We start from the raw sequence: 9641 nt of genomic DNA, 5'->3' as shown, positions 1-9641 counted from the left end.
AACACCCAGGTGTCTGATTTCATTCAGCACACGAAGAGCACCGACCTGGTGCCATGTCTGACAGCCACGGGCGTGTGGCCTGGGGCAGCGTTCGTCTCCCGCGCTCGTCGCTCTGGCCAGCCGTCTCCAGAGCTGGTCCTCCAGCTGTCCCAGCTACCCATCTTTCTGGTGCCTGTGGGATTTCCAGGAAGCCCCACGCAGCGGGACGAGTGGCGTGTGTCCTTCTCCAAACACGAGTACATCCTGCTGAGGAGCATGCTTGAGTCACAGCGCGCCTGTCTGACACTGCTGAAGACGTGTAAGGCGATCCTCGGTCTTCACGGCCTCAAGAGTTACCACCTGAAGACCGCGCTGATGTGGCTTTGTGAAACGCGTCCAAGATCCCTGTGGTCCCGTGAAGGGACACAACAATCTGTCATGGAAATCATCAAGTACTTAGAGGACGCCATCAGGCGGAGGAGCATGCCCTGCTACTTCTGGCCAGACATGAACATCCTGGCCACGCGCAGTGACGCCGAGCTGTCGGAGATCTCCGACGACATGCACCAGCTGAAGGTTCATCTCCTGAGCTGCTCCCTGGCAGTCGTCACCCACTGGCTTCATGGGGAGGTGCCCCTCGTTGCCGAGCGTCTTCTCTTCAGCCCTGTGCCCATGTCGCACACTGAGCGGATGGCAGAGAGTCTGCTGATGGACACCTTCGTGCAGCAGACGCTGCAGGGTCGCGCGAACTGGTGGGGGTTCCTCCACAGTATGGTGACGTCGGCCGTGAGCCCCGGTTCTATGCCAATGCCGTTCGGCTTCTGCTTCTCGCTGCTGTTCCGGTCCATGAGACTGGCCTTCCAGTCGCTCCAGGGAGGCGAGGATAGAGGAGGAGACCTGCTCTGTGTCGTACTTGGGCTGCTGAGGGCGCTTCAGCATGAGAAGGACACCACTGATGCAGAGGACTCGTGGATGGCGGCAGTAAGTCGTAGCGATAAAACTCATCTGGCCACTCCGCAGTGAGCAAGCCGAAAAACAAAAATGTGCAGGAGAGAAATCCGGGGCGACGGACATGGAAACATGTCCTGGCTTTTCGTAGCTGTTGTAGCATTGTGGGCTTACCTATAGTTAAATAATTTTGATATAGGTTGCATAGGCTTGAATGTATTTTTGATTGACTGACCAAGCGACTGTCATATACAATGTCATTCGATTGTTTGAAAAGTGATCAGCTTGGGGCTTAGTTAGTGTAATCACGCTTAGGGTAATCAAGTGAACAGGTGGGCACTTGTTTGCGTATGACGAAGTTGTGTGTTATTCAATCGTTTCAGAGGTCAGAAGGTTTGAAAACTATCGAAATACACTTTACTTTTAGCATTGTAGTACATTATATTGTAGAGGCTTATCCAGCGTCGCAATAGAAGTGATCGCAATGCCTTCCTCTAGGTGGGGCCGAACACCGGTGGACAACGCTTGGAAAGGCCGCAAAAATAAAACACAGACAACAACGAAAGATGCTTTAGACCTTAATTGCAACCTAAGATCATGCGAACTTAACTCTCGCCGACCGGGAAGGGGGGGGGGGGAGCGGGTGCCGCCCCTCCTACGTTTTGTTTCGCGATTGTTCGGAACAGGCGCTGGAGATAAAGAGCTGAACTTTGGTATGCACGTGAAACCGGCACTGTCCGACAAGCAGCATGGCTTCATGCCTGGTCGTTCCTGCTCGTCAAACCTTCTGACGATGTTGCACACTGCCTGGAGCAACATATCCGCTGGATCTCAAACAGATATAATTTATACAGACTATAGTTCGGCCTTTCAGAGTGTAAATCACAAATTACTTCTTCACAAACTTGCCAAATCGTACCATATCTCAAGCAAGGCACTCGCATGGTTCACATCCTACCTTTCTGACAGAGAACAGCGGGTTGTTGTGAAAGGCAAGTGTTCGCGGTGGGTGTCGGCACCGTCAGGCACGCCTGAAGGTGAAGTTCTTTCGCCACTGCTTTTCGCTTGCTTCATAAACGACTTACCTGACTGCGTACAGGCCGACTGTTTGCTATTCGCTGATGACGTGAAACTATATCATAGGGTGGACACTATTGCTGACGCTGACTTTTTGCAGCAGCAACTGGCCAATTTATGTCAATGGTCTATGGCCTGGCGACTGTCACTGAATCCATCCAAGTGCAAGGTACTGACCCTGACTCTACGGCGTGTTCCGATAGCAAGCAAGTATGTCGTAGGTGGCGAGCAATTAGAAAGAGTGAGTGCGATGCGTGACCTTGGTGTCATTTTGGACCAAAAACTGACCTTCAGTGAGCACGTGGATGTCATTGTAAGAAAAGCGAACAGAGCATTGGGCACGCTAATGCGATCATTCCAAACAGGCAAGCGTGGTAGATCACTGCGTGAGTGTAACCAGAAGGCGTTGATGGCAGCGTACTGTGCAAACGTGCGTTCGATACTCGAGTTTGCGGCAGTGGTATGGGGCGGCGCAGCGGAGACCCATATGAAACGAGTAGAACGTGTGCAACATAAATATCTCATGTGGCTGGCTGCTAGATGTGAAGCAGTGGTACCGCTCGAATATGATGCATTGCTGTCTCATTTCGAAATGCCTTCTCTAGCGGCGCGGCGAGAGCAGCACGATATCATGTTTATCCGCAATGTCCATTGCCAGGCAGTAGACTCACCGTATCTGCTGGAAAGGCTTCCTCTCGCCGTGCCGTCTCGCCCGCTTCGTAATAGGATGCTCTTTCACGTCCCACATGCTCGAGTCAATACTGTACTAAACAATCCGTTCTGCCGCATGCCAAAACTGTGCAACGGTTTTTTGGACAAAAACCGCCATACTGACGTGTGGCATAACGGTAGCAAGATTTTTAAGAAACATGTGATCGCCTACGTGCGTGGGCGACAAGTAGGGTGACAGGTGAGCGAGGCGAAGTGTGTGTGATTCTGTTTTTGTTTTGTTTTTACTTTGTATGTCTATATGTTTGGTGTTCGTGCGTTAGTTTGCTAATTTTACCTAATTTTACTTAACTGACTTCGTCTGTAATTGGGCCACGGTTGCCCGTTGATGATATGCTGAATAAAATGAAAATAAAATGAAATGAAAATGAAAATGCCTGCCCGCTGCGTTGACCTTTGATTTAAGCTTAATCCTATGACAACAATCACATTTTCAGGTCATGTCAGGTCATCACTAGCCTGTGACCTCACAAGCCACAAGTGAGCCTCTGCACTGTCCTAAAATGTCGCGCAAGCCTAGAATAGCCGTTTTCCCGACGGCCATCTGGTACACATCTGGTGCACATTTGGTGCAGATTAGGTGCATATTTGGTCAAATTAGGTTCAGTGTGTCTCTTAGTAGCTATCAGCTAGGGTTACACTAATTGCTTATATGCCTGCTTTGCCATATTATCAGAGAGCATCATCGATTAAAACACTGAAATAAATGCATAAAATAAAGATATTTGCTGTAAAAGAGATTTAGATTAGGTGCAGATTTGGTCAAATTAGGTGCACTCGCCGGATAGTCCGTCATGAAAACGGCTGGTGTCTTCTGTGCCATAGGAGCTTTGTAAGGGAGATGAATTTACATGACACAGTATCCTCCAGAGTTTTCACAACTTTGTCTCAGGTTTTTCCTTCGGATCACCTGAGGTCAGGTCGGTCACGTGACCTAACCGTTACAAGTCACCGGGGAAATATGGAATCCGTTATTTTGGCGCCGCTGTTCTCTGAATCTGCCTCAAGCACATGAAATCGTGATGTCAGGCACACTTTGCAAGGTCCAATGGTTTCACTTTTGCATCGTTGACCTTGCGTAACTTCATTTCATACTAACTACTAAGCACGGGTCAAGGTCAGGTCAGGGCACGAAAGGTCACGGTAAGTCACTTTCTGCTACGTGGGCATACGACACACGTATGCTTTTTTCACGCCGAATCCGATGGTCAAGGTTATATGTGACCCAAAGTCACTGTCCTGGTCCTGGTGTGTATTGAAAGCATAAAAATTGTTTATATTACAGATCACCAAGCCAGGGCTAATAAAAAAGTCATTTTTTCAATTTTTAATTTTTGTATTAAAAACGCATTTTTCTAGACGAGCTTTGTCCCAGAAATCGAATGCTGCCATGTTAGAGCTTTTTTTTTACAATTTGGGGGTCAACAATCAAGATAGAAAGTTGAAATTTGGAACATCTAATGTAATGTTCTAATATGAGAGCTCTATAATATACCTATATTCCGGTTTTTTGGAAAATTTTCAATTTTTTTACGGAGCGAGCGAAGCGAGCGTAGTCTTTCCTTAGATTAACGGAAATTTCTGAGTATGAGCGGCCGGCCGGCCGGCCGCGGACGCTTTTGCGAGGCTTATATCTCAGCAACCACTTGACCGATTTACACGCGGTAATTTTTGTAGGGTAGCTTCATTCCTTCTACCAAGTATTGGACTATTCCCGATGCATATAGGTGACCCCTTATGCACGTGCCACGTGCAAAACGAAGAGGCAGAGGTCGAAAAAACAGTTAGACTTTCTCCAACCGACCTAAAATTTACTCCACAAGAAAAATGATTTGTTGCACAGCCTAAAGCACGGGTCAAAAACTTGAATCCCTCTCGCGTTTCCATGGACACTGAGCACCAATACAGTTAGCGTCAGACAGCTTCAATGCGCTGAAACAAAGGCGTGCAAGAGTTCATGACGTGCCCGTGCTTCTAAGTTCTTACTGTTCGGCGCGTAGATGTCGCTGGATATCGCGGCCGGACCGCAGCGACATCTATTCCACGGACTGCACGCTCTAAAAAACTGCCACCTTCTACAACTGCTGTAAGGGCGAAATTCCGTTCGCGATAACGGGAAAAGCAGCCTTTTTGACACCGACTTGCTTCAGGAAGATGGAAGCAACTGGGAGCAAGTCAGCCAGGCCGTGGGTAGGTTAGAAGGTACTCACAGTGGATCATTTTGGCTGAAGCTTGACATTGCACATGGATGCAAGGAATGGCCATGCAGGTAAAATATTCTGTGTTTGACCATTGGTGATCGATTATTTTCCGTTTGCATTGATATTCGGCCAATTATTTGCTCCAACACCGGTTGGAGGGATGGGCAGTTTTTCGACCTCTGCGAAGAGGTGTCAGTTTTGTAATTGTTGCAATATCTCGGTAACTACTTGGCCGATTGCGCTGAAAGTTGGCATGTAGGTAGGCACCCACAAGGCACTGCATATCCATGTGCCAGAGTTGGGGTGCTGCTGCACGTGCGCACGTGCAGGGGTCGTTTCCAGATCTCGAGAACGGCTGGACCGATGGCGCTCAAATTTGGTATACGGTTAGGGACCAGTTAGTAGGGTGCCGTGCACAAGTCAGTTGGGACCCATTTTTCACGTGCGCACGTGCAGGGTGCCGCTCCCAGATCTCGAGAACGGCTGGGCCGATTGTGCTCAAATTTGGCACATCGCTAGAAACCGGTCAGTAGGGTGCCGTGCACAAGTCAGTTGGAGGTACCCCCTCGAAATTTCGCACGTGCAAGACTCACCCCCTCGCTCGCTCCGTTAGTCGCCCCAAAAGGCGTTATACTGGTGGATATTAGTAACTTTTCCAAAACTAGAGTTTTTTCAGTTTTAGGTGTGAAAACGCATTCATATGGGAAATACCAAGGAAATACGGGATGGCCATCTTAAAAAACTCATTGAGCTGCGTGTATTTATACCTACCTATTGTGTGCTTACCTATGAAATTTCCTTCAACACGCGCAGTGGAAGGGGGGGGGCGGATTTCGCCCACCCCTCCTGTTTTTCGCCAATAACTCGCGCCGCAGGCATCATAATATTAATGTGAAATTTTGGCTACCGGTCTAGAATTGAATTGCGAATCTTCTCGTGCAAGAAATAAGAAAATCAGTTCACAAATTTTCGAGTAATAGCGGTGTAAAGTCAAACATCCTGCCGCCGCGGCGTCGCGGCGGCCGGCGCTAGCCGTTACGCGCCGCCTGAACTGTACATACATAGACTGTGCCGGGGCGGGATGGTTCCGTCTTTTCATCGCGCTCCTTATCGCTGATTATATTCGATTCGCGTCAAATTTTGCGAGAAGACTGAGAAATGTACAGGCAATCATATGGTCAAAGAATTTTGAAAATCAGCCGGTAACAACTTGAGTTATGAGTGTGTAAACACAAAATTGTGATTGCCGAGTTTCCCGCGTCGGCCGATCCCGCTTCAGCCGGCGACATCTTACCCTTAGCAGGCTTCTAACTGCCATATTTATTGTTGGATTAACTAGGATGGCCATCTTAAAGAACTCATTGAGCTGCGTGTATTTATACCTACCTATTGTGTGCTTACCTATGAAATTTCCTTCAACACGCGCAGTGGAAGGGGGGGGGGCGGATTTCGCCCACCCCTCCTGTTTTTCGCCAATAACTCGCGCCGCAGGCATCATAATATTAATGTGAAATTTTGGCTACCGGTCTAGAATTGAATTGCGAATCTTCTCGTGCAAGAAATAAGAAAATCAGTTCACAAATTTTCGAGTAATAGCGGTGTAAAGTCAAACATCCTGCCGCCGCGGCGTCGCGGCGGCCGGCGCTAGCCGTTACGCGCCGCCTGAACTGTACATACATAGACTGTGCCGGGGCGGGATGGTTCCGTCTTTTCATCGCGCTCCTTATCGCTGATTATATTCGATTCGCGTCAAATTTTGCGAGAAGACTGAGAAATGTACAGGCAATCATATGGTCAAAGAATTTTGAAAATCAGCCGGTAACAACTTGAGTTATGAGTGTGTAAACACAAAATTGTGATTGCCGAGTTTCCCGCGTCGGCCGATCCCGCTTCAGCCGGCGACATCTTACCCTTAGCAGGCTTCTAACTGCCATATTTATTGTTGGATTAACTAGAAATTCAGCATACATACTCGCGAATGTATGTTCTTTCGTATAGTGAAAGAGAAAAGAAAATCAGCCGGTAACTTTTTGAGTTATTGGCGTGTAAACGCAAAAAGTCGCTCATGTGGCATATTTGACCAGATTTGACCTCATTTGACCTTTAAGATATTGACCTAGGGTCATGAAATTCGCACACAACAGAGTTCCTCAGGACCTCCACCTACCTTCCAAATTTCGTCTTTCTAGCTCTAGTGGGAGCTGAGATCTTAGGGGGGCGACATTCGCCCCCCTTCCACTGGGCGTAGTACTCGCAACCCTTCCACTGCGCGTGTTAACCCTTGATTTTGGTGATTTTCAGAAATTTAACATTTTTTAAGAAAAAAGCCATGTAGTTACAGTTATAAAAAAACATATCTAAAAAACTGAAAAATTTGCATAAAGATTTGTCAAAAGACGTCAAATTGATGAGGGAGAAGGCATACGAAGTTTCAAGTTGATAGCATAGGCGGTTCGTGAGTTATTCCAAAAAAAAACGGAGGGAGGGGTCGAATCCGACCCCCCAGGCGGTCACAGGTTAAATTCGGGTTCTAGATAGTCGCTGCGTCTATCTAGCTGGGGTCATAACCACCCTCTCTCTCTCTCTCTCTCTCTCTCTCTCTCTCTCTCTCTCTCTCTCTCTCTCTCTCTCTCTCTCTCTCTCTCTCTCTCTCTCTCTCTCTCTCTCTCTCTCTCCTCTCTCTCTCTCTCTCTCTCTCTCTCTCTCTCGTCCGGGGCGTATGCAGAAAACCAATGGGTCCGGCGACTGGCGAGAGTAAAAAACGATCACACATCAGCAATCGCTCCAAACTAAAAATAGCACCGTTTCCAGATTTAGCCGGCTCAGTAAAGATATGCACACATCCGTGTATAAAGTCACTCGCCGCTTTGTCACAGGAAGTTGCGGTTTGTCTGCACCATGTGTTCTGTGTGTCAGCTATGGCGCATCGGATCCGCCGACGGAAGCTGTACCGGATGATGTCGCCCACCCTGCAGTCCGAGCCGCAACCACTTCGGACCGCCCCCCCCCCCCCGCTGAGCAGAACTCCCGGGCGGGTTTCGGTGTCCATGAATGCCTCGTATTAAACGGTAAGCAGAAAACCAAGGCTATAGATTTCTGGCAGAACCATATCTTTGATGCCGAGTAGATATGCAAGTACGCACTACGCACTTACGCTTAGGAGTTGATTGCTACGTAACATATAGACACATAGCTAATCAAATACCCAGTCGCCGTACCAATGTATGTCGATTTAAGTTAGACAAGTCGTGCACATTCATGACGATTTTTATTATCATTATTTCGTTTTTCCGCTGGCCAATATCCGACAATACAAGCAAAATACATTAGAGGCATACCTACATCCACCTTACAAATAGCTCAGTACATACAAGTGAAAACACGAATTTTACCAGGTGCACCCTCCCAAACTTTCACCCCTCTTGAGGTTCCATTCCAAGTACAATTATCTCAATATATGTGATGGGCTCCCATTCGATCCCGCCCCCTCTCCCCCCCCCCATCCGCAGTCGATAGTCACCTGAATTACGATCGACCGCTGTCTTTGTGGCTGTCGAGTCTCTTTCAGAGATTCTAACTCCTACATGCATGCTCAACTCTGAGGCTTGGACACAGAGTCTACCAACAGTCGAGGCATCAGCACGACATATCGACTAGGGTCGATAAGCCAGATGTAATAGTCACATTGTTCTATTTTTTTCCGTCAGCGAATGTATCATCATAGACATCAGTATCACCGTTCGCCATAGTATTGTACATACCTACTGCCGCGGTAACTGGTTACTGAAGGCTGCCGTTATTGATGAGATCGTTCGGCCGCATTTACGAATCCATAGCACATCACATCACGCATGTGCCTTTTCAAGAGTCGGCTCAGGCCCATCTCCCAGTTTCATCTTGACTAGTGGGATATACATTAGCATGTTTCTTCATCACAGCGGTAACCAGATGGGGCTGCACTGGTGTTCGGGTCTCATTGGTGACCCGACGGGACACCCGAAGGCAGCGGCGAACCCGGGAAAGTGGCGCATCATGGCGTTTATCCTGTCACAGGAAGAGAATGCATCAGTAATTCGTTTTGTTTTATATAATAATTATATGATCATTGTGTGCTATGCATAATAGGCATGACGGTATTTTATAAGATGGAATAGTCTGACAAAGAGTCAGGTTTTGGTAAATTTTGGGTTGCAAGGAAGACACTCGCAAGTTTTACCACTAGTAACACGTAGTTTTATCCAGTATTCGTAGTTTTATCCAGTACCACTAGTAACACGTAGTTTTATCCAGTATTATCCATTAAGTACCGACAACTGACAAGCCAACAGAGTACACTCACTCACCGTTCTGGGTTAGGCAGATGGGTGCCTACCACGGAAGATGTAATGTAACTCAGTGGTGTCACCTTCGCACAGTGGGCCTGCAAGTCGGGGGACTTCGGTCAGTAAACGACGCGAACTTAAGGAAGTGCAGTGCATGGCCGGATAAGTCATGATAAAGACTTGCAGACTACTGCATTGCTGGTTATTATAGTGCCTATATGTCGGTGCATTTTCACGGGAGTTATACTACGAACAATGACATTGTCAAGTGCTAACGATTGCCTGTCACGGAGCAATCACAGGAGCCAATCACAGAAGCCAAATACTTAGGTATTTTTTTGTGAGGCACGCACATTGCGCATGCTAATGCAGGTCTGTTCTGCGA

The sequence above is a fragment of the Amphibalanus amphitrite genome, unplaced genomic scaffold (assembly GCF_019059575.1).
Source record: "Amphibalanus amphitrite isolate SeventyFive unplaced genomic scaffold, NRLGWU_Aamphi_draft 000972F_arrow, whole genome shotgun sequence".
Lineage (NCBI taxonomy): Eukaryota > Metazoa > Arthropoda > Thecostraca > Balanomorpha > Balanidae > Amphibalanus > Amphibalanus amphitrite.
This window is presented reverse-complemented; position numbering follows the sequence as displayed.